The 26,301-nt window shown below is 38.8% G+C and overlaps 1 protein-coding gene and 1 long non-coding RNA gene across 4 annotated transcripts in view; both read left to right on the top strand.

Annotated features, from left to right (window-relative positions):
• The window catches only part of PEPD (peptidase D), a 134,791-nt gene that overhangs the window by 38,590 nt on the left and 69,900 nt on the right, over positions 1-26,301 (top strand). The window lies entirely within an intron of this gene.
• Positions 1-26,301, top strand: part of LOC308176696 — a 36,235-nt gene continuing 9,934 nt past the window's right edge. The window contains exons 1-2 of the long non-coding RNA XR_013938505.1: positions 1-22,708; positions 24,539-24,600. This is a non-coding gene — a long non-coding RNA (uncharacterized lncRNA). The remainder of the gene's footprint in view (positions 22,709-24,538; positions 24,601-26,301) is intronic.

Consider the following 26,301-nt stretch of genomic DNA (forward strand, 5'->3'; position numbering starts at 1 on the left):
GGTCTTTTAATAAGTGTGATAAGAAGGAAAAGCTGCGTTTGTAGCAGGGCTTGATGCAATAGCTGAAGCAAAGCAGTAGCATTGATTCATTAGAGACTGAGAGCTCATTTCTGTTTGAAGACTGTTCTAAGCATTATTTTATTATTTTGAGGTGGCACCTCATCAGTTTTAGAGATGTATTTGATGATGGTTGATTATGTTTTTGTCATGGTTTAGCATAGTATAATTTTCGTCCTGGAGTTTTAGTAATTTACAGAAGCTTTAGGAAATAGCTGTTGTTATTGTTTGAAGGCATCCAATAAAATGGTGCTTATGGATAAACATTGCCCTTATGCTAGTTATGCTTAGAAGACTACAGTGTTAGTGTTTAAGAACCTTACAAAAGGCTGTATTCAATTACATTTTGCTTGCAATTACAAGTTGGTATTGCCTGTACAAAGAGCTCATCTCACAAATGTGGTGGATATTATTAGAGCTGTTAAGAAGTCAACAAGAGTACAGGATATTTCTCCGTGTTGAAGAAAATATGTTGTACAAGCATGTATAGGAGGGTTTGGCTGCTTGCAACTGATACGGTAAGTGATGTGTCTAGATACAGGGAAAACATTGCTTCCTCTTTTAAATCAATATTTACATTGGATCATCATCTTACAAAACATGGTTTTGATCACCGAGTCCACTTGTTTTTAGCTCACATACAGTATTCTTAATTCTCAAAGTATTATGTAGTGGAGAATTAGAAAACGGTGATATCTCAAATGCTGTTGTTTCTTGACAATCATTTTTCAAATGTTAGCAATTTTCCTGTATTCCGTATGTTCTAATGGTACATTTAAATGGACTCTGTAGGCTCGTACTCGATAGACTGCTTCAAATTGCAGTTATAGATACTACCAGGCAACTGGGAAAAAATACATTGCATACATTCCCCCATTAACTTTATTAATGCTCCTTGTATTTGTGTTCATTTTACTTACTGCCCATGTTACACATGCTGATAGTGAAATTTTGGCTCTGGAAGTCAACGGTAATTTAAAAAAAATTCCACGGAGAAGAGTTTGCTCTCAAATGCTTTTAAATGTCAGGAGCCTGGCAGTTCGGTTTAAATGTCACACAACAAATATATATACTCTTCTCTAAGTCTATGAGGTATATTGCATTTTCACTCCAGGACTTCCATTCTTCTTTGTCTAGGTTCTTCAATACATGTGAATGTTTTGAAAAGATTATTTGTGCCTTTCAAAATAGAATAAAAAATAAAAATCAGGCAACTGTCTATTAAACCTACTTAAAATTGCCTTCTGTTCTTCCATATGCCTTGACAGGTTACACTTCTTGAAAGAATTTGAGGTTATTTCACTAATGAAAGAGGTCTTGGCAGACTATCTATGCAGCGTCTGCCTTTGAGACTATAAATAGAATTTAAGTTTCTGTTGCTGCACGGAATTCATCCTTGCACCAGTTTCTGTTGCCTTATTGCTTAGGGAAGAAGAGTCCTAAAAATGCAAAATTGCAATTCCCACACCTTTCTGACAAAGAAGTGTGTGGCTGCAGTGTTTAAAAATAAATTCAGAATCAGTCTATGAAATCTGTGTTCTGTATACAGGTAAATCCATTTATGTAGTCTAAGTAGGAAATTTTCAAAGACCTAAAAATAGGTAACATCCAAAAATAGACAACTTCTGTTGAAACTGTAGATATTTTTTCATTTTTTTTTCCTTGTCAACAGGCGTGTTAGTTTGCATTCAGCAGATTTGGCACATCTAGAATCTAGGGATGCAGAGAACTGAAATTTTTAGTTTGTATAGTTTTATCAAAAATATTCACACTTGTCTTTTAAGAGATCAATTAAAAGTTAGTGATGCTTTTCACTTTCCAATGTTTCTAGGGCTTCCACTCTTGTGAAAGCTTTCTGAATTGTGCAGCCTTCTTTCCCAGGTGTATTTGGAGTTCCCGCTGCTGTGAAATCATGGCATTTTGAAATGAATACAGATATCTCTTGAAACGTGGCCAATAAATCTCCCTTCATATTGCTTTATTTCATTCTCTGACATTCTGGAATATAGCACGTGTTTTTGAGTAGAAAGCTAGTCTGATCCTGTCTGCTAGGAAGAGTAGTGCCAGGGATCCCAAAAGCAATTAAAAATTTCTATTACTGCATTTAAAACCTAAGAGTTGCCTTTTCTTTTTTTGCTTGGGCAAGCAGCCTTCCTACAAAAAAAGTCACGTTACTTCTGCTGTACAGTATAGCAAAAACATCTTAAAACTCTAGGAATTTTATCTAAGAGTCAACAATGTGTAAAGCTAGTTTTATTTCTAGCTTTCTGAGAACTAATTGGTAGGAAATTGTGGAGAAATCTCTTGATTAACAATGTCTTTTATTTTGAGGGTTGAAAGCTAGCTACAAAAATGTGTTGAAAGTATTCTGTATGATTAAGGTCCACTGATAGATGATTTTGAACCAGTAATAAATTAATACTGAGGTATATAAAAAATGAATGTTATTTAACTACAATTCCAATCAGCCCTGACTTTTTTTTTGTTTGATGTTGTTTAACTTTAATATGTGGTCAGTTGACTTTAAGGAGACAGCCAAGCCAATTACCTACAAACAGTAATTCACAGCACATGTAATTGCACATAAAGCCATTTTGGTAGGTCAGATTCTGGATTTTCTCTGATGTAATTTGTGCTTATCTCATGTTTAATTAATTTTCTGTTTAATTAAAGGCTTTTAATTATGAAACTGCTCTTTAGTGAATATATTGTTAAAAATACAGCAAAATGATAAATCACTTTAGCTTGAGTTATGTAAAAAAATCTGCTTTCAGCTAAGTTTTAGTGTATATATGAGCAAAACTATGTATGTACACATATTTGTATATACATTTTTATGAACACATTTTGTATATGTATGTATGTACACATATTCAGTGAAAGTAACAGTTAAAACCTACCATTATCTGTTTCAGGGTGCTCCATGATGCTGGAGACACCTCCTCTAGATCAGTGTTTGCCAATTTTTAGAGTTGTGCCTTTCACCTGCTTATTATTGACCTCATCAAGTTTTGAATCCTCCGTGCATTTTCTCATTTGTTCCCTTTTTTGTTAGGTAGAACAATTTTAAGGTTGGGATGGTTACGTGTAATTGTTGATTTGCTTGGAAAATGATACAGCAATGTACATTAGAGCATCAACAGTAGTAAGAGATAGTAATGTGCTATGCATATGGTATAGGATGCTTAGCTAGCCTGTGCATCGCCCCTTTTTGTGGTTGGTTACCCGGTTCTTAATAGCACTGAAGGCCCTGTGGTAGCAGTATGTGCACATTCCTGGATTCATTAGATTATAATGCCTTCTTCATTGTCTTGATGATGCTGGGCAGCACAAAGCCACCCTAAACGCTCCTTCCCTTGTCCGAGATCTGCCTGGGTTATTGAAGGATCTCTGAACCCTCTGCAGCTGCTGAACACAGGAACATCTTAGTGTTACCATGCAGATAACTGCGATTGCAGTACCTGCCATCCAAAAACTTGGATCCTGATCCTGCAGAGTGGGCTCTTAATGCAAATGAGAACTAGTGTAAAGGGCAGGTCGTGTGATTGGTGGTGTAACTGCAAGCTACTGGTGCTGAGAGAATTTGGGGGGGGATTTCTTTATGTGGCTCTCTTCAAAGCAGCAACCCTGAATTACTTTGGTGATTCCATCAGTAAAAGCAGCAAAGAGAGAAGAATCTGACCATACCTGCTCAGAGGATGTGTGATCCTGCAGCTCTCAGGCACTGGTCTGGCACCACAAAAGCCTGCTTTTACAATCGACTTACCTAGGATTCACCAATTCATCTTGGTGTGACTGCTTTCCTCTGTAAGGTTTGCCTGCATTTTGTTGGTTTGTCTTCAGTGCTTAGCGCTAAGGCTGGTACAAGTGATGGAGGGCAATAATAAATGTTCCATTTGATCTCGCGGTGGCTGGTTACCACCAGTCCACTGGAGAAATTCCTGGGTGTAATACTGTGGTTGTCAGGTGGTGTTGTAGAGGGGGTGTTGGAGTTGATTCAGAGCATGCCAGCCCAGTCAGGAGCTTGTCCAATTGTACCCGTGTCCCCTCTGTGCTGCCTGTAGCCCAGTGGATCTTTTAGGGCCATGCAACTATGCAACTAATCGCAGTGATTTTGCAGTGGTTAATGGTACACTTTAACTCCACTGTGGTATAACAGAGACAATCTAAAGAATAAAATGGCAAGAAGTGGAAAACCACTACGGTGTTTTTTCCTTCTTGGTTTACAATGCTTTCAGACTATTTTTACAATTCACCTCTCCTACGAGCTGAGAGTGATATGAATTCTTTATCCTTACTCTTTTTTTCTAAAGAAAGAATAAGGTCCCTGATTCCAAAGCAAGAGCTTAGACTGAGATGAGTTGCTGTCGTATCTGTCAATGTTAAATTTCACTATCTGTGGAAGTCTGAGAGTGCTCTCATGGATTATGGCTCTCATCTTTCATTTATCTCTCTCCGCTCTCCTCCAGTGGAACAAACTGAGAATAAAACATACATGTGATTTCGCTAGAAAATAGCCAGAATCATTTCATTTTCCATTGTGTATTTCCTTTTAGTGAAATGCTTATTATTTTAGCTAATCTGGATTTGCCACTTCCCATCTCCTGATAGATTTTGTTCTTTAAATGTCCTTGAGAAAGCTACTGACTACTGCAGCAAAATCATCTTTAAAAAAAAAATAATTCATGCTTGATCTACTTCTTGCATTTAGAATTTCAGCTCAAGCATAGTCTTTGTAAAACCTTTGCATAAGTATATGTGGAGACTAAACAAAAATGACCACTGCAACTGGCAAAAATATATAAATGAATTTATTCACAGTCGCTTTCTGAGGTAGGAATGATGTCATCTTGTTCTGTGACCCTCACTGGTATTTGTGCAGAGGATTTATTTTTATTAAGCAAGAGACTAGTATTAATCTCAAGCAGCCTGCCAATCTGCTTAGTTACTGAAAAATGATTTTTTTGCTATAAAAATAAATTTTAAACAGTTGTTAGCATTGTGGAGCCTGAAAGTGGCTTGACTGCCTCGTTTCCCAAAGCTGCCTCACAATTAAAGGTGATGTTTGTTTCATTATAGATTGATATTATAGAATCTATATTTTAGATTGTTTTGAATGGTAAGGGAACCAAAACTAGGTTTTTTTTTTGATACAGAGAATGTTTTTTTTTCTGGATGTATATAGCTATTGCTTAAAGTACCTTTAAAAAATACATACTTGTCTGGGGGAATTACTTGGTTTACTATCAGAGCCACGAAGCGCACAGGAAACGTAAGTGTCTACAGCGTAGTGGAGCTCTGACAGCAAGTGTCGGGTAGCTACTCCTGGCCTAGGTGAGTTAGCCATTGCATTTCAGGAGCCCAGTGCCCAGACAGGAGTCAGGTATAATACCTTCCTGGGAAGAGCAGCTGGATTCAGAGAGACACTTCCCTACAGTCTTTCCTCTCCTGTCTCCCTTTCCTCTGCAGGAGCACATAGCATGGATCTGCTAACTGGCTCTGTAGACAAGCTTAGCTCAGCTGCAGTATCCTGGGTTTTAGTTCCCATATTGCAGTTGCACTGGAAATTCAGCTCCAGACACTTTTCTTACTTCAGTATAAATTCACAGATTTTTCAGTTGTTCTGCTTGCTGCTTCTTAAGTTTTCAGGTCTTGACTTTGCAGGCAGTGAAATGTGTAAGAAAAGGGATGTGAACATTTTGTAAAGCATTAAACAAAGGTTTGGTTCTGACCCAGGCCAACCTCGAACCTTGGCTGAACTCAGCAGGATGAGCTGGGACACATTGACAGGTACAGCTGGTCTGTTCATGTTTTAAATTAGGCAGACCCAGCCAAATTCCTAATCCATCTGAATTAAGTTGTAAATAGTCTTAAACTACATCTGAATTTAAAAATTGGTTTAAAAAAAACTGAGCATTGCTTCTCTTCGGTGACACAGAGGCACAAATGCATGTGCACATGCTGCACTTGACTCAGCTGGTGAGGATTACCTGCTGAGCATGGAAACCCTTCTGTCAGTACCTCAGCTGCTTTAGGAGAGGTTTGTCTTTGTGGTAAATCCACCTTGAAAGGGTCCAACTGCCCCAGCCCTGGCAAGCACATGCCCATTTCCAGATGTCCTGTTCTCCTCCTCTCCCCAGCTGATGGGAATATGCAGGGGGCAGAAACCCCCTGGGGAGGGAAGAGGGGAGGCAGTGGCACCTCCAAGGCTGGGTTCACCTGAAGTGCCGGGCCGTGGGGTGCTGGAGGAGTCGTGCACTGCTGGCAGGAAGCGCAGCAGTTGCAGTATGTTCACAATAGCCTCTCAGTGGTTTCCCTTTGCAGGAGGTCTCGTGGAAAGCTCATACGTTCACTCTTTCAGTAGAGGACAGCTTGGTTCACCTCCTGGACATCACTTTAATTAGCTCTTTGTGTAGAGGAGAGCTGTTTAATTGCACAGGTCTCTTCTGTGACTTGTGACTGAAGTTCCATGTAATTGGGTTTTATCTTCTAAGAAAAAATTGTGGAATTGGACCATGCGAGAACTTTAAAATAAAACCTTCTATCAGCCTGCAGATGACAAAGAACAATTACCATGCTGGTATTGGAAATTGGCTCCCTCCTTTCAGAAAGGGAGCAGTAGAAGGTTGTATGCAACGTGCATCCATACAGAACTAAGTTTGCTTGCATAGCAAGATATAACCCAATTTTAAATGCTCTATCATTGTATGTCCTTACAAGGTTGTTAATATCGTTTGTGCTGTGATAACTCAAAAGTAATTTTTAATATCTTTTTGGAAATCAAAAAATAGTCATAATTTTTATTTACATTTTCAGTCTGATTGAAAATTATAAGCAATATTAATTTCTGTGGGTGTTCTGTAGAAGGACTGTTAATTATTATTTATATTCGGGAAAGAACGCATTTTCTTTTCAAATTAGCAGTGGTTTCAGTTTTTACTGAGTCTAGCGTGGCATTGAGATAGTGAACTAATTAGCATTACTAATGACAAGCTCAGATCGCAGATATGTGACATGGAAGTCTTTGTAGAAGACAGCAGGCTGAACTGATTATTATTTGCTGTGGATTTTGTTCATGCTTGTTCAGACAAGTCGAAAGTAAAGCTTCTACCATATGTGAGGCTTTATCTGCTTTGTGAACTTTGATTCAATAATGTTTGCTAATTGCTGTGGAAGCGGAGAGATCAGAATTTTGTGTTTGTTTGCCCTCATCTTTTGATAACCAGTACTATCATGTAATTGTGCTCTGAGACTGGAAGCACTACAACTCGAAGGGAATGTGTAAAATACCATGAATGCCCATTAATAACAGGATGTTGCACACTGACCTTCTCAGAATCAAAAGCATTTTAGACAGATCAAAAGAAAATGAGAAAGTTCTGTTCCTTGCTGCCAGCATATCCCCACATAAATTCTTCTCCAAATAGTTTCCTAGAGCATCCTCATCACCGCTGTGTGCGAGTGCCGCATTCTAGCATGGTAAGCAGCATTGCTTGCATCCATCACAGTGTGGTGGGGTTTTTTTGTTGTTGTTATTTGCTTGTGGGTCCCCCCACAACTCTGTAGAGGAAGAATTGAACAGATCTGTGTCCTGTTTTCGCAGGTGATGGTTTTTTAGTGTAGCTATTATGAACAGTATTGAAAAAGAAGATCAAGGTTATAATTGCTATATTATACATGAAAGTCGTTTTTTGTTTGGTTCTCTGTGCATCTGAGCTTGAATGTTTTCTTGCTCTCAACTGTTGTAATTTCTTTGACCTAGGCCTTTGTCAGAGGGCTTTGAGAGCTGTTCAGAGATGGTTGGCTTAGGTCACCCAGTGCTTATTAAGGTCTGAGATCCCTAACAGGAACTGAAAAATACATGTATGGGAAGTTAGTGAAGGCTGGACAGACAAAGCTGCTGGTGGTTGCCCATAGTGAGAGATGCAGCAGTACTGGAGTTTGCTTAGTGCTGAAGTCTTTGTGTCCAGGTGTGCTGCATTTCTGCTGCCCAGGCAGAGCTGATGACAGCCCGTGTAACTGAACTTGAGTTGTACAGGACACAACAGAGTTGAATTGCCAGGCAGAAGTGATGGAAAGTGGGCTCCAGGACTGGGGTGGAACCTGATGCATATTAGACAGTAGCGGCTAAGTAGAGGCTAGTTTTCTTCTAAAAGGAATATGCCCATGCTGATAACTCCTCAAAATGCAACGTTATTTCTGGGTTGGTTAGACTTTGCTTTCACCAGCTTTTCCTGAGTACATGAAATTGAGCCTCTAGGCAGTTTTGGGAAGTGAGGGATATGAAAAGCTTTGCTGAAAACAGTCTGTCTTCTGGTTCATCTAGGGAAACCTGTGTTTAAAAGAACCAATGAGATGTGGTTTATTTGAAGTCTCTGTTATCGTTTAAGTTAATCCTTTAGTGTGAGGTACAGTTGCCATCAATTCTCACTTGGTGCAATCCTCTTAGAATATTTCTCGTCCATCACGAGTTTGGTTGGATTTCTGAGATGTTTGTGTTCTTTAATGTGACAAATCAAATTTCTGCAAGTAAGAGATTCCTCTTCGAAACAACGTGAGCCCAGTGGTTTGAGCATTCATGTGTTGCAGTGCTGGGGAGGATGGTTGAAGTCTGTGTGTGTGGTTCAGGCCCGAGATTTGCTGAGCCTTGGAGTGAGCTTCTGGTAGGTGAGAGAGGAGTCACCTGGTTTTGATCAGAAATTCTGTTTCTGTGAGAAGGCGGATAGCATTACATGGCAGGAGACATTTAAGTGAGAGACCTGACCAGCACTGGTTCATCCTCTTTTGCAGGTCACAGAGCCTGCTGTATGTGAGACCTTCACAGGGCATCCGGGATTTATTTGGTCAGGAATTACTGGAATCTAAGAATGTGGATTAGCTTGGTTATTTGGTGCTGGTTGGGCAGGGAGGTCTCTTACTTGGAAGAATTCCTGCATGGGTCTTGTAACTTTCTGGTATTTTCTGGTACTTTTCACTTTGTGCTTAATTTTCATGTTGGTTCTTGCGCTGGGATCAGTGTAGTGATTTTATGACCTTGGAACTAGATTTGGCAGCTTTAGGAACACTGCTAAACTGCTGCTCTCTGGGACCTTAGTGCACTTCAGGATATATATTGAAAGTTAATCAGTTCTTATATTTCAGCCCATCAGTCTGCCGTTAACCTCTGCTTTATGCTGTTGGTGTTTGGTCTTTCTGCCCTTCTCTTCTCTTCAGCCAGCTCAGGTGCAGGGAGAAAAGCCTGAGGTCAGGTAAAAAGGAGCAGCGTTTGCAGAGCTGGTGTTTGTGTGTTGTTGAGGCCAGTGAACAGATCAGCGTGATGCTGCGAACAGGTTGCGTCTTGTTCGTGAATGGGCTTGGGAACAGGCAGGTTTGGTGACTGGCTTACAGAGCACCTGTGTAGTTGTTTGTGTCTCTCTCTGTTAAAAAAGAAGGGTCAAAATGTGCTCAGTCATTAGGAGGGAAGGTGTCAGTCATAGGTAGGCTTAGCAGTCGCAAAATGTGCCTGCATCTTCACCAAGTGAATGGAGTCCTGCTTCTTCAGATTGCATCCCCAGAAAAATTCTGACTTCTGCAGCTTCCTAAATCTGCTTCAGACATTGTCATCACAAATTGAGTGTTATAATCTTCTAGTATCCTCAAGGCAGTAGGTTTACATATCCCATGTGACAAATTACTGCATTATTCTCTAAGAATAGCTTGAGTATTCAAAAAAGTATTGAGGGCAAATAAAGCTCTATATTGGGACCCCAACCTACTTCTAATCTCAGCCCTTGCCATGCTTCTGCTTATATTGTGTTGTTGAACAGAAGCTCAAACTTCAAATATTCAATTTGAAACTGAAAGGAAGATTGTGAAGCATTGGTGATTACGTTGGCATTCTCTGCCACTGAATAGCACTTGTGTGTTATGTGCTATGTGGGTGGCTGTGTATTTGCTAAGAAGCATAACTGAAGATGAAAGTTTAATTATTTCTTCAAGGCAAATCCTCTCTCCCATGGACTTAAACTTGCATAAGAAAAATGAAAATTCATAAGGAGTGTAAAAATTGGCTAAAATTAAAAACCATTTATTTTTACCCTATTTATTCTTCTGAATAATAAAATTTCCCCATGGGTTTTTGAAACATATGTGGAATAATTACACTGTAGAAGTGGTACTTTAGTTCAGCTTCTAGAGCTAGGGCAAACATTGTGATTATGCTGCAAGCTTAAGTCTAGGTTTTATAGAAAATCTCATTCAAGGCTCCGTTGCCGTCAAGTGCAAAAAACTGTGACCCGTGGATTGGTCCCTGTGGGAGCAATTATTCTTTGCAGAGATTTTTTTCCAGCACTGAATATTATAAATGTCAGAAAAAAGTTTAACCCCCAGTACCTCTAAAAGAATGTTTCCATACCTGCTGGCAAGATTATAATTTTTTTGCTTGTATTTGCAAGCAATTTATGTCGAGGCCAGGATTTTTTTTTTTTAAAAAAAAAGTCTTTATAAACAACTCAAAAGTAACAGTGCTATCTTTGAGTTATACTCTGCATGTCTCAGTGAAGACAAAATGGGCTGAAGCTGCCTGATGCTGCTTAATGCAGTGCTGCGCCTGAGACTCCCGTGATGGGATTCTTGCATGTTGGGTGCAGTGCGAAGTGATGATTAAAACCTCTTGCTACTGGTGGCAAAGGGGGGAGAATGTGGAGTGAGCATGGGGTTGCTTAGGAACGTGGGTTAGCATCTGATATTCAGTATGGATGAGTGAAGTGTTTTGTTTAACAAGAGGAATGTGTTCATCTTGCAGCCATTGGTCTGTGGAAGGCAATGGGTAGAATCGAGGGTAAAATCCCAGGAGACAATGCTTGTCTTCAGCAGAATCTGCTTCCTTTTGAAGAGACGTAGTGTGTGCATTTTCCTTGCTTAATTCTGGCTTTCGTGTGTTTATTTAAATTTCATCCATCAAAATATGTGCGTTACTCCTAACACAGATTAAGATAATACATTTCTATTACTTAAAATAGCAGATCCAAACCCAGCACCTTTCCTGCCCCTGTCCCTGTTTTCTTATGTTATCTTCAGTGCTGGGCATGGTTTGGTCATTAACTGTGCTAAAGCTGTGGTGAAACGTATAGAGTTTGCATCATGTGTTCATGATCACATGATTCACATCATGTGTTCAACGGCTTTTGCAAAGTGAAAATAGTTGTGAGATGCTCAGAGGGATGTTACAGAACCTACCTGAACTTCAAGTTTGAAGTGAGCAGAAGGATCTTTCACTCACCATAATTACGGCAGTGAGGTGTAAGAGAAAAAAACGGTCCCAAACATTCCAGCCCTAGGACAGGAAGGGTCACCCTAATTTGTACTTGGAAATGAATAGGAAGTTGAGGTGTTTTGTTCAGAAACGTTAATGGTCACAGACTTACTTAAGGGGATGTGAACTGCTTTCTGCACCAGCTTAAGGTTCTGATCGGCCTCCAAAGGTAGCCCTGGAAGATCCCCTTTTTGCTTTTTGTGTGCAGGTGGTCTGCTGACATACTCAGGTTTGGTTCCATAGTCTCTTAGCCTGTCAAAAATTGAAAAGAGACTTGGATCCAGATGTTCAGTGAGATTTCTGATGATGCCACAAACAAAAAGCTGACTTGATTAATACCAGAACAGAGAGGTTAACTCTGTAACTTGTCACTAACCTGTGTGTTCGTTCCTTCAGGATATGGGCTAGATCTTCTGCAGGCAGAGGAGATGATTCGGAGGCATTTTCCTGCTCCATCATTGAATTTGTTCTTAATCTGCCTTATGCTACGGTATATATAATGAAGTCATAATGGTTTTTATTCTTCCCATTCTATTTGGAGCACAGGGATTCAGGTGTCTATGACCAAAAATGTTAATTGTTTTGATAGGGTCTTCATCAGCTCTGCAATTAAGCCACACTGATAGCTGCTTCTTCTTTCCCTTTTCCCTTTTCCCTTTTCCCTTTTCCCTTTTCCCTTTTCCCTTTTCCCTTTTCCCTTTTCCCTTTTCCCTTTTCCCTTTTCCCTTTTCCCTTTTCCCTTTTCCCTTTTCCCTTTTCCCTTTTCCCTTTTCCCTTTTCCCTTTTCCCTTTTCCCTTTTCCCTTTTCCCTTTTCCCTTTTCCCTTTTCCCTTTTCCCTTTTCCCTTTTCCCTTTTCCCTTTTCCCTTTTCCCTTTTCCCTTTTCCCTTTTCCCTTTTCCCTTTTCCCTTTTCCCTTTTCCCTTCGATGCAGCAAGGCTGTATCAAAGACTGCAGCTGAGAAGATGCTGTTCTCAACAGCAAAGTCCTTATCTGGGGAATGCTAGAGCTTGTGCAGCAGCAGGCTTGGGCACTGACATGGACCTGCTGTTTGTAGCTATATGCGCTCTCTGCACAAGGTCTCTCCTACCTGGCAGCAATGAAAACTTGGCTTTTAAAGTATTGGCTTTTCTCTAGAAAGAACCTGGGTGAAAGGCTGAGTACTGGTGCCTGCTGAAGGACTGGGAAAGAGAAGTGGCTTGTTTGAGCAGTGCCTGCCGGCAAAACTGGAAATAAAAGGGTTGAACTTCACTCAGTGGTATTTCAGAGACAAAAAAAAAAAAAAAAAAAAAGAAGAAAAGAAAACTTTCCATACCATCTTTCGTATCATGAAGAAATGCAAAAGTTGATAGGGATGAGCAGGAAGGATGTGTCTTTGTATGTATTTTTCCTTGCTTGGAGATAAAGTGGTAACATGAGTTTAAAATCTTTATTTCCTGAAACAAACAAACAAATAAACAAAACCATTACTTACTGTTTTAGATGGCACAGAGGCCAATCACAACTGTGCATATTAGTCTACACCAGCAGACCTTGCACTCCATTTTCTTGTGTGAGTTACTCTTAGCTGGTTTTACATATCTTGTTTTCTTTCTTACCTTTTTTTTTTTCCTTCTTGAACAAGTATTTTGTGTCCATGGATCATTTATCTTGGCGGTTCTCTGTAGAACTGGAAGAAGTGGAAATTCATCTAGCTGCTGAAAAGGGATCTGGGAAAAAATAAGCATCAGCTGCCAGGATAGGTGGTGTGCTTGTAGACCTTGCCAGTGGCTTAGAGATCAAACAGCAGAGAAATAGCTTCATGGTAAGGGCCCAGGAAATTCTAAGTAGGTAATGAGTAGTGGCTTTCTTTTGATTTACACCATGGCTTTGCTATCAATCTATAAAGCTTTGAAGAGAAAAAAATAAACCTCCAAGGGAAAGGGAAGGGCCATACAATTAGTTGTTAGTCTGCTTACTTGTCTTCTCTAATTCCAAGTATGTGTGCTGAAAATGAGTGATAGTGTGCAAAATCTAAACTATTGGCCAATTCCTTTGTAGATTCAAGCTGAGATATGGTTCACATCATGCTGGTTCTTGGAGAAAATTCAGTTTCATCTTAACTATAGATTATGTGTAGACTGGTGTAGTTGGAAGAATTTGACAAGGGTTGTATCTGTGATGTTACTTTCAGCTCTTGTATATCAAATTCCTGCTCTGATCTCCTTTTCTTTCATCTCCACTATGTGTCTTTCATTAAAGAATTGGCCGGTGAAGTGGATGTGATAGCTTGCAGAACATTTTGAGAATCACATGCAAGAGTATTTTTTTTTCCCCAAGTAAATCAATACAGTTCAGAAAACTTAGGAGTATTGCACTGGAATTTGGATTTGGGAATGCAGTTTATAATTGTCAAGACAGTATTTGGTTGAGACTGCTTGGTCATTAATTTGTGTGAAGTTGACACTTGAGTTGAAAGACTAATAGCTACCTCAGGGCATTGCACAATTTTAAATCTAATCTGTTACAGAGTTTGGGTGTACTGTGACTGTGGATGTAGTTTGTCATTTTTATAGCTAGTGGGGCAATACTATTGTTTGGGGATCTGGAGATTTGCTATTCACATGCGCAGGCTTTTTTGTGCATTAGTAACAACTTGGACGTAATGAAGAGTGGATTTTTTCGATCTTAAAGTTTAAATGTGCTTTATGGCAGTTTTTTCCACTATTCAAAACAGTTTGTTTACTACTAAAATCCAGAGAACTTGTATTTTAATGATCTGAAAAATTGAGAGATTTGGTCAAAAGTATGGGTTTCATTCCTGTAGTGTGTACAGAGTGCTGTCAATGGCATTGTTGCTGTATTAACATGTACATAATTTCAGGGCTTTTAGTGCATGTGACAGACTTCTGATAAGAAACAGATGTGACTTTTGAATAGGATTTGTGGGGGATTTTTAAAAATGTGGCTACTAACTGCATGTATGATGTTCATTTCCAAAACTAGTAACTTGCAAACTCAGATAAGGTTTTCATTCATAGTAACAACCTAGCTAGTGTTATTTGCTTTTCATATTTCAAATTAATTATGATTTGTTAAAAAAAACAGCATTTCTCAGTTTTGTTTCTCAATATACATAGCAATATTAATTTTAATATAGAAGATAGTATAGGCATGAATGAATCTGTTTCCCCACTCCCAATACTAGAAAGCTACCACTTCATTAGGAAGCTGTCTAATTTTTTTTGGTCTGTCAGCTATTAATGTTTCCACAGCGTGGTTCCTGCTTTGCTCTCTTATGATTTAGGCAGGCAATTGTCAGCAGACAATTCTTTGTTGTTGTGTTTGTTTTCAATGCTTACTTGCCTGCACCCGTTTGTTATTCTACCATCAAGAATACTTGAAACTTGGAGCATAAACTGTGAAATATTTGGTGCGCTCTTTTACATGTTAATAGATGTATCAGATCCCCAAAGTGTAAATCAAATTACGTAGCCTATTACACTTTACATAGGAGAAATAAAATATGAAATATTTTACAATACAGAAACTGCATGCGAATCAAACTTTTTTGTTGTTCCTAAGGGATACAATTTTGACAATTTTATGAGGTTGAAATTTACTTGTAGGGTGAGTTGGCGCATGGTTTAGATGAAAGTAATATTCCTACAGTATACTGCTAATAAGAATACTTTTTTTAAAGCCACTGGTCTTACTGATTTGTACTGTTATAACAAAGCATCTGTTTAAACTCCCTAGAAGTGTGCCTCTCCACAATATACTTAGAATCCCTGCATGGTAATGCTGGTTTAAGTTTTTTTTTTTTTTTTTTGTTTTTTTTTGTTTGTTTTTGTTTTTTTTTAACAATGTAAGCTTTCAATCTATGCTGAGGAACATTTATATGTAATAACATAAAAAGAAAGCTTTTAAGAACTGAGGGAAAAAATGTATTTTTTTCAATACAGAATTGATCTTATGCAAAAGACTCGGCAAAAAATGTTGGCCTTGACACGCTCATGCTGTGAAAGAATGGTCTGATGTGACTGTCCAAAGAATTATTTTGAAAGGAATGAAGTTTTCTTGAACAAAAACTTCAAATTATTGTCTTGCAAGTCATTTGCTCTAAAAATGTTAAATCATATTGGATGCTGGACTGAATATATTTTGTTATATATTTTGTTTTAAATATATGCTATTGCAGGGAAAATTTAACATATAATGTTATTTCAAAATACATTTACTGTTATTTTTTAAAGAAATACTGTTATTTTTAAAAGGCCACTAGTTAGCCTCCAAAATGCATTTTTATCATTGGTGAAGTTATTGCAAATACAGATCATGCAAAGTCTGAAAGGTGTGATTGAATCAGGCTGTGTGGAGGAAAGAAGAATGAAGTTTGAATACTTTAGTCAGGTTTGATGTATATTTAAAATATTTGTATTTCAGTTTATGGAGTTTGTATATACATATGCACACACGCATGTACACGCACACACTTTTTACTTTACTGGAGCACAGTGTCTTAGGGGATTTAGCAGCCTCGGGACCTACAATTACAGGTATAAAATCAGTCTCTGTTAAAAGGCTGCTGGAGTGGGCTGTGTCCTGTGGGGTTATTAGTGGCTTCTGAAGGTCCTTGCAGTCCTAGTCGTACAGTTGCAGTTTTGAGAAGAGAACACAATAACTTTGCCAAAATTTTATCAAGAAGATCCACTGTTTCTTATTTATCTCCTGATCTACATGCAAGCTGGCAGAAAATTAAGAAAAATCTTAAACATCTGTATCTGCAGAGGTGTGAGAAGGAAAATCCCACTTTGTTTTGCCTTTTATGATCAGTTATTAAAGTTCAACTCTGCCTGCTCACTCTAGGAGTTATGTTGGTTTTTCCTCTCTGTTAGGGTGAAATTTTTGGACTTAGAGCAGTGTCTAACCAGCACCTTGGTCCTTCTCAGCTGAACATTGTCATCTAAGAGGAGGGAGGAGGCTTGTTTTCCTGGTAAAAGTCCATGTTTCTTCCACTACCCTCTAAAATGAACAAAAATCCCTTGAAGATGCTCTGCTTTGCACCTCTGGACTCCTCCCAGTATTATGGACAGGATTTACCTGTCTCACTGGATAGTGGATGAGGAGTATATTCTGTAATAAATTTTAGGATTATGGGGCAAAAGAGCATTGTAAGAATGTAGAATATCTGATATTCACAATTTTCCAGGGATTACTAGTTGCATTGAAAAGCACCTTGATTTCCTGATGCCTCAATTATTTTTAATGCTCCCCACAAGGTTTAGATAATCAGGCTGAATTGCTCCCTGTGAAGTTTCAATTTGTTATGTGAAACACAGCAACATTGATTCCTGATAGTTTGTTTAAAGACAGGAAAAAGAAGTGCCAAAAGTGACATTATTAAGGTTGCTCTTGTTGTTTTAAACTGCATGTCAGTAACTAGGAGAAGGCAGGCCACAGCTGCTAAATGCACGCTGCTTCAGCAGTGAAGTAGAAGCCAGCACAGTGGAAATGGTGACATGGGTGTTTTAAAAGCATATCCCTGGATGTTGGCTGATTACATTATTTTTAGGTATATTGAGAATTAGATGAGATACTAAGAGGCCTTTGCCACAGTACATCACTCCTATCATAGGATTTGTTACATGCGTCTTTGTTCTGCCAAAAAATATTTGTTTGTCATACCTGACCTGGGATCACTGTTTGTTTTTTTTTCTTGTACCACAGTGGTTAGGGCCCCTGGAATGAGGAATACAAAACAGCACACCTCAGGTTTCAGAATAAGTGAATACAAATGGGAACAGTATATTGCAGGAAAATGCCTCGGCAGCATGCAAAGATTTAGTGGGGATTTGGTATGTTGTTCTCATCTGTTGTCTTAAAAATCTGGGCAATAAAAAAACAGTATCTATAATCACATTCAGAGGTCTTGATTTTCAGAGTGATTAGAGAAAGTGAATGCTGCTCTGAGTCAGAATGAATGATGAAGAAGAGACTTTGCTGAAAGATACAGAAGATCAGAGGTATTAGGGAAGATAGGTGCTTATAAGGCTACTAAACCTAGTAGCAAATACAAGAAAATACAAACATATTCTTTAGTGAACAAAGAATCCACAAAGGCTCTGCGTGAACTCTGTTACTGGAAAAGTTCAGTGGAGGGTAAATCAAGAAGATGTAAAAACAAAACCAGATTAAAACCAAAACCAGTTAACAGGGCTTTGGGGAAAGGAGAGTGGGGAATGGGAAGCTCAAGGATGACATTTTACTTCTGGCAGTGTGAGAAGTTGCTAAGATTTCATCAGGTTTGTAAGCAGTTACTTGTTTGCATGTTTGTTTATTCTTCTTTAGTCAAAGAACGTTCACAGAGAAGTAGTTTGGTAGTTGTAGATAACAAACTCAGGAGCTGTACGTGCCGGATTTCACAGATATGATTATATTCTCAATAAAAGTAGGTAGCTTGTAGAATATTGTATGCTTTATCTTCTTCCAGCTAGGAAATAGTATGTGATTTATTTTTTTAGAGTGAAGTGGTATTCCCTATTTAAGGATTTATTGCACTTGAGAGTCCTTAGTAAATGAATTACTTTTTGGACTAAACATATGGCTTTCTCTGAGGCTAAGGAGTGTTGTTCTATGTGTGAGTGCATGAAAGCATCAGTATGTGCCAGCTTGGCAGTGCATTATAGCCTTATGAAGGCAATGCCCCTTATACATCCTGTGGTGTGAAAATATTTATTTAATACTATTAAAACAGATAATTTATTAATGGGGGTAGATGAACTTGTCCTGCACAGCTGTTACTAAATGGGAACAGAATAGAAAACCAGATTATAATAAATGCTCATCTAATAAATCAAGAAAGCTACCAGTTGAGACACTGCCAACCTGACCTGCTTGGGCTGGGATCAGCATATCCAGGGGCTAAGGCCTGGGCTAGAAGTTAAAAAAAAAGTGTCTCTGTGCTGAACTCTGCCAGGAGATGCTAAAATGTCTCTTTTTGTTGTTTCTTTTCTCTGTGTAGCTGGAACAGAAGCTCTAATTCTCCATACAGTACCTAGAGCAGCAAATTGGTGGACTCAACTGGATATGTTGGTGCTCTGACATAATACTCGAATGTGCTTCAGAAGCCACCCCTAAGACCTGCTTTCCTTTCAAATGCAATATACAGCTTCCACAGTTCTACTTTTTCAGTGTGTTAAGGTTGAATTCCAGTTTTCTGTTAAACTAATCAGGCTCGCTTTTCTTATAAGCTTTTGTTGTTGTTGGTCATTATGAGGTAAAACAAACAACAAAAACAGAATTCAACTCAGGAAATTTCTAATGAAAGGAGCAGTAGACTTGTTTTTAAATATTCTTAACACAGTGAATATAAGGAGAACAAAATGAAATATTTGGTAAATGAAGAAGTAGGAAGACTAACTAGTCTGGCTAGTCTCTAAATTACAGTTCACCCTAACATAGTAATTGCTGTAGGTACTGAAAGCAGCTGGAATAAACAGGTGAAACTCATTTTACCTCAAGGAGATGAGTATTTGTAAATGAACGTTGCAAGACTATGTAGAAAACTTAGTGAAGAGAAACACGGTAAAATGCATTCTATAAATAATAGTATGGGGGAAAAATACCACTTTTAAGCAGCTTTGTATGCCTTACTCTTGTTTTGACTAGCAAAGATTATGAAGATGCAAATTGAGTATTTGTATACTTGGAAAAGAACTTGTAGCAATTTGAGGAGCTTTTATTGCATTGATTATTTTGTAGGAAAGTAATTAAAATAGTTTCTGGAACTGCAATTTATTTAGATATTTATGTGTATTTTAACAAATGTGTCTTTTCAGTTGCAATTACTAGAAATCTAAACAGAGAAATTAAATGTTGTCTTACCACAGAGTCGTCCTAATTTTAAAATGTTATCCATAAGCTTCTCCATTCCCAGTTTTTCTAATGAAGATGGGTAGAAATAATTCAGTTGCTTGAAGAAATGGGAAGAACGTGTGCTTTCCCAAAGGCAGGTGTGGGCTGTTAGGGGCTGGTGGTTGCAAGTTCACCTGGTGCATGAGAAGCTGCGAGTGAAATGGACCCATCTGTTTTCATTGTCCAAGCTAACAGGAAAGGAAAAGTAAGGCTAGATAGCAAAAAATATATTGGATTTCTTTCAGCTTAAATTATCATGGTGCTGCTGCTAATGTAAGTAAGGACAGTGGTTTCAATTTTCAAGAGTCCTGTAGTCCTGCTTCTATAGTGCCTTTTCAGTAGAATTTAAACTTTAAAGGCCAGATTTTTAAGGGCAGCTCTATCCTATTGGATACGGTATGAATCAATGATTTAGTATTTTGGGAGTGGGGACTTACATTTCCAAGATACTTAGATGCTTTCTGAAATGACGTTGAATCTTCTAATCCAGTCTTGATTTAAAAGCCTGTCTAATAATCCCACGTTGAAGAAACCAGTGTCCAGCAGCATAGGTTCACCATGCAGGTCTTCTGTTTCTGCCTCCTGTCCTGAGCAGAATTCTGCATCTAGAAGAAAGTTGCATGAAGTTCTATATCTGTTGAAGTTCATAGTAGTAATTAACATAAATGCATGAAATGCTTGAGTAAAAGTGCTTTTCCCATTGCTTGCACAATGGGAAAAGAAAACAGGTTGTTGCCCCACAGCAGAATCGTGCTGGGGGTTGTTGCATCCAAGACCTCTGGTGCAACACAGAATAGATGACGCAGTCTTCTTGTGTGACCTATGGCATTGCTGTATATGGGTTCTTGAGTTCATGATGGCAGCTGTTCATGATCATGATTAGTCCTGTTTCAGCTTAGCTCAGTTGTACGGCTCCATAGAAACAGGTGTACATAAGCTATCTCCTTATGAACGCTATGGTGTTGCAAAATACAAACCTGGAATTTCATAGAACAGCAAGGGAAACATAGCAAACGTTTTAATATGTTCAGAGCTTAAGAGTAAATGGCAATATTTCTGTGTTTGCTTGAGCACTTCTCCAATAGTTATTTGGGTTAAGTTTACTCAGGTTCGGAGACCTTTTTGGTTTTATATTGCTGTACATTGTATGGGGTTTAAATATGTTGTTGTTTAGAGCTAGATGGTGGCAAATGTGTAGAAATGTTGTGAAAGAAATATGAAATGAAAACAAAATATAAATGCTATCATGATTGCTACATGTTTTTGTTACACAAAAACAGGAGGTGATGCACAACATCTTAATTATAAAGTTTTGCTTTGGTTCTTAATATGAATGATATTGTTGGTTCATGAAAACTGGGCTCTGCCTATGATGCTTTATCTATCATGAAGCTGGGGTGTCTGCCTAGTTAAAAATTACCTCTTCTACTAGGCCATTTTTTGTACAGATGGCATAAAACTGAAGAACGATTTGACAGGACAAAGGTGAAGCAGAAAATGATATTTAAAAGCCAGGGCTACCTCTAGCAAAGCTTCTGTGTTTCCTCCTTTCCTGCAGTGATTTTCTGATTAGTTCTATGTCAACAGTCTCCTTTACCTCACTCATTCGTGTAGACCTTTGCTCAAATACCCATGTTAAGTAATTCTAATTTATTATGATAAGCTATATGCACTTAGCAGTTCAGCAGAGTGCTTGTCACTTTGCTTTAGATCATCTCACATGTGATGCGGCCTAACCAATTCTGACAGCGGAGAGAGTTCAACTTCAAGGTAGAGTTTTAAAGTTATTTACAGTGCTGGAAGGCCTGTCTGCGTACAGTGTCCACTGATCGGGTCTAAATCTAGGGAGCTGTCTTCTGGTTCTGCCGCTTTCTCTAATGGCCATTAATAATAGCTGTTCTAGTCACCCTTCTGACTGAAAATCTATCTGGAGCTGTTACATCTCATGAGGCAGATCAAAATTGACATTTTTTTATTGATGTGACTGGTTTCTGCTGAATACTTGGGGACAAATAAAAGTAACTGAACTCAAAAAGAAGGGGAAAGGTCATTTGTTTGGTGGAATTACCAGCCAACTGACAGCTGTAGTTAAACAAGTAATCCTTTAAAAATACAATTTTACTTTGAAAAATGAAGAATTAAAATGAGCTTTTTAATTATCAATTGCTTTAATATATCACATTTATATTCTTGAATATAAAAATCATTTAATGATTCACTTTATTAAACGAATCCATGATGCAGACAAATCTCACTAAATACTAATACTACATTCACCAGGGAAGAAATAAGAGTCTTAAAAGTAGAAAAACTGCACATTTTAAAATCTACACATTTAGAATCATAGAATCATTAGGTTGGAAAAGACCTCTAAGATCATCAAGTCCAAGTTAATGTAGCACTGCCAAGTGTACCACTAAGCCATGTCCCTACGCACCACATCTACACGTCTTTTGAATACCTCCAGGGATGGTGACTCAGCCACTTCTCTGGTGTCTTAAGAAAATGAATGATCTTTGTTTGCTGTTGCTGTTTCCTAGCTATTTTAAAATCAATATATGTATGCAATATAGAAGATATTTAATATTTAATATATTAAATATTAATTTAACATTTAAATCTGATCATCCTGTTCTGATTTCCAGTTGGGGCAGGGGGAAGGTGAGCAACCATTAAGCGCAAAATGTGGCTATGGAAGATGCCCAGTTGAGTTCCTGATGAAGGAAGCTTATTTGACAACACCGGCAATACTGATACAAGTTCCAGTAGTGGAGGAGAAGTGTTTATTTCATTTGAGTTAATGTGATTTTATGGAGGACATCCTATTAAAGAACCCTGGATTTAATTTTTTTAATTAGATTACATTTAGTTGATAGTTAACTCCATGGCTGTAATATACTTAGCCTTCTGTAATGCATATGACTTACTATCACCCGACATTCTGATTAGTTGTATACAATATTAATAAGGTACACATCAAGTGGATTAAAAACTGGCTAACTGACAGAAGTAGTTGTCAGGAACAAGTCATTTTCTAATGCGTGGGCTTTTGCTTTTTTGCCCAACAAATAGGGTTACAGGGGAGTTGATTTTAAATCTGATGGTGTTTGAATGATCAGAGGTAATTTCTAGATCCCAGTAAATCATATAGATGTAGGCTATCAAAATTATGCGAAGGTTAAAGCTGTAAGATCTGTATCATTTGATCAGCTGAGCTTATTAATACAAAATGTTTTTAATTATAGACAAGAGAGAGGTCATAAGTTATAGAAGAAAGAATTTAGATGAAAGCTACAGAACACTGGACTTGTGATCTGGAAATAATTCAGAAATGAGAGCTTGAGAGCTTGCAAACACCTGAACATATCCTCTGTATAGTGAAATTCTCTCAAAGAGCTAATGAGATTTTTACATATGCATCAGAACAAAGGCTTTATTACCTCAGGGAATGAATCTAGTCCAAGGTAACTTTTTTGAATTCTCTCTATATACTACCTCTGTGTCTGATGTCTGTGTAAAAAGTAGTATTGTAATGTCAGCTCCATTTTGAAAAGGATGCAAAGTGAACAGTTTTTTCTTGAGAAATAAGAGTGCCTATACACGCAACTATGCAAGTATAGTCATTTGGTAAATGCTATAAAGTGCCTCCTTTAAAGTCAATCCTTTAAAGAGTGTCTTGTGTTTACCTTCAGCAAGGTTTAAGTGATCTGAACAATGTACATGTACTGCTGGGGGCTACTTGTGCACCTAAACAAGAAGCCCCTACATGCTTGTTGGCTGTATGGTGAAGCTGGACAAATTCACAGAGAAGCTGTGGTAAGAAACAAGGGAAATGGTGAATTCTACCTGTTTAGGAAATCAGTAGAAAACCAGCTTATTTTGGCAAACACTTTCCTAAGTAAGGGCCTGTGGAAGTTAAGCGTAAGTTCAGAGAAACTCCAGTGCCCACGTGTGCTCGCTCCTCCTGTGAGGAGAACTCACAGCCGTGCTGTCTGCTTCTTGCCTCTTGCTCAGTCTTCTGCTCGTGATTTGGGAAAGATGTGGTTGATTCTCCTTGTTGGCGATCCCTGAGCTCTGTCTGTCCCTAGTCACCCTCCGCAGGCCTTGCTGGCATCCCATGGGTGCGTGGGATCGGGGTGCCCATACTGGCAAGATGGCTACGCTGTCGTGCTCAGCTCCCAGCTCTCCTGGGCCAGGCCTCACTGCTCCCTGCTGCACCTTCATCTTCAGCAACACGTCCCGCTCTTCTAATGTCCTCCCTGGTCTTGGCTCTGTCTGGCACTCAAGGTATGCACTAGATTGTTTTGCCTTGTGTTTGTGGAGACTGTTTTTGAATCTGATGGTAAGCGGGGCTGTTCCTGTAACCTGTATGTGGAGGTTTTGGCGCTGGTCTCATCTGATCCTGTCAGCAAGGAATGGCAGATAAAACCTGTGTTTCTGTTTATATCTCATAAGCTTAGTGGAAAAGGGTTACCTCTCTCCAGAGGGAGGTAAAGAGTATAATATATTAGTAAAAGGATAATTGCCATCTGAATGAGGAAGGATTTAAAACACTTTTTATATTCCTGTCAGAACCAGTGCCCATAGCTGGTAGGCATTCAGGGCCGTCTGTTGCAGCTGCTCAAATCCCTGTTGCAGAGATTTGCAAGGCAAGAAATAAGCGTTGAGAATTTCTATAGATCAAACCATGGCTGCTTGGACATGACACTGCACTCTGGGGCGTGCTTTAAGGCAGTGTGACTATGTAGATTTTTTCCGCTGTCTTCAGGGCTGTGGTTGCTTGTTAGTTTTACACCATCAGGGAGCACAATAGACCTTGTGGGGCTAGTCTTGGAGTTGTTGTCCTGCACGTACTGCCTCCATGTTGCCCTGTTTTCCTGCTTGCCTTCATCTTTCTTCAGGGAGAAGGAGACGTGTTTGGTGGGTAATAAATCTTCTATAGGAGGAGAATAGATGATGCCATTTTGGTCCAAAAGCATGACTGTGCCTCCCAGCAGATACAGCCTTGTTGTGCAGTTTCACATCTTGACACAACCAGTTTCAAGCCCAACATATATGTGCAGCATGAGGACAAAACGTTTTCTTTTTTTTCGGACAGATCCAAAAATTGCACTGTTGGCCAAGTAGTGGAATTTGTTTTATTTACTGCTAGTGGAGGCTCTGCAATGCCAGGAGTGGAGTAACTGAAACATCCTCAGAGTTTTAGACATGCAGTAAAATGTTAACGCTTGTTTATAGTTGGTTGATGTCATCTTCCTAATCCGTATGGTTTTAATTCTTTTTGATAAAAGCAGTAGATCTGCAGAAACTGATGAGCAGTGAGCTGGGCAATTTTCTCTGTGTTGCTTATGAGCAGGTAAGTGGATTTGTCAAGCCTTGCATGACAGCTTCAATTGTTGAAAGTTCTGTTGAGGCTATAGTTTCTCTTGCTTTCACCTGAATGATGATTCCTACTTGGCAGTGTGGACCAAGGGAACCATGATCAGTCTTATGGATTTGTGCTTCAGACTCAGTATGGAGGGAAGCAAGTGCTTCACAGCTCCTTTAGAATTACCTCTACTGAATGCATTCCATTTTATTCCCCATACCTGGTAACAGTAGTTGCTTTGAAAGTGGTATATAGGCCGAGAGTTCGCAGGAGCTGGAATTAGTTAACGTGGTTTTGAAACTATATTCTCATGAATTCAGCTTTGTAAAGTTCTCCCTGAATGAGCAGAAAAAGAGGTATGTTGGAGTTTCCAGGGGAGTTTGCAGGGGAACGTAGCCTCCTCTGTCCCTTGAAAAAGCTTTCTGTTTCTGTTCTACCAGACCAACTTGAATTTAGCTTCCTAGTCTGTTGGGACAGAAGGTTATTGGAGGCTCAACAGATTAATCTGGACACTTCTAGTCATATAATGTTAAAGTGTTGATACATGTTTTCTTTACTCTGAGTCTTTTTCAAAGACTTATAAGTCCTCTCTAGATTTTTATAACAGATACTTCATAGCCCCAAGAGTAGATCCTTGGAGTCATCTATCTCAGGCTTGGCTCTCAAAAGAGTAATTCCACTGGATTGAAGAGGCAAGTGTTTGAAATTCAGGAGACTATAAAATTGATTCTTCCATAAAGAAGTAATTTGTGGTAAATGGTGTAGTCCTCTGGGCAGCTATTCACTCACTTTATATGACCAGGACCCTTGAAACATGGACAGAAAGATTAGAGAAGGACATCTATGATCTGTCATTTATCTGCACAAGCCAGGAAAACTTTGGTTTTCTTTGACGACGTAGTATCTGAGAACAGACCCAACCAAACACGTCATCTTACTCTAGGATGCTGGGAGGCAGTGGGTTGCTGTTGATTTCTTGGTCAACAAAGGAAACTGCAATTTGAAGAAAAGTTCAGTAATACTCTGGAGTTAATTAGATGGAATACAGGTTTTCAATGTTTAGTTGCATTGTTTCTGCTAGTGAAGCAGCAAGGTGGTGTGCTACTCCAGAAAGTGTATGGGACAGCCAGGAGGTGTTTCAGGGTTCTGCGTTCTGGGAACTAAAACTGACTGGCATGAGTCTTGCAAAGTATCCTCTGCAGCAAATGAGAATCTTCTCCCTTTCTACGTTACCGGTGTGCTAGGCTTACCCAGAGTGAAAGCAGGTATGCAGCTGGCATTTGTGTGCTCTGTTCTTGCTTTAGTAGCAAGCCTTTTAGAGAAGGAAGTCAGCACTTACTGTCCAGAACGGCATCTTCAAGCAATAGTGCTTACTATAGTTAGCATTTAAATACACCAGGAAACTAAATTGTAAATAAGACAAGGAGTTGCTTTCTGCTCTCCATATATCTATATCTATCATAATGTTATTTCTATTTCTGGTATTGGCCTTATTGCTGTCCTTCCTGAGCACTTCTCTAACAGCTAGAATATTTCTTCTAGAATATTTCTCATTTAATATGATTGTACATGCTGTCATTAAATATATATGTTCATGGCCGCATACTGGGAGGCACTATAAGAAACAGTAAGAACAGCATCCTGGTTAGGACGACAGGTGATACGAAGTGTTGGAACAGCAATTGTATG

This window comes from Anser brachyrhynchus (assembly GCF_964034855.1).
Source record: "Anser brachyrhynchus genome assembly, chromosome: 12".
Lineage (NCBI taxonomy): Eukaryota > Metazoa > Chordata > Aves > Anseriformes > Anatidae > Anser > Anser brachyrhynchus.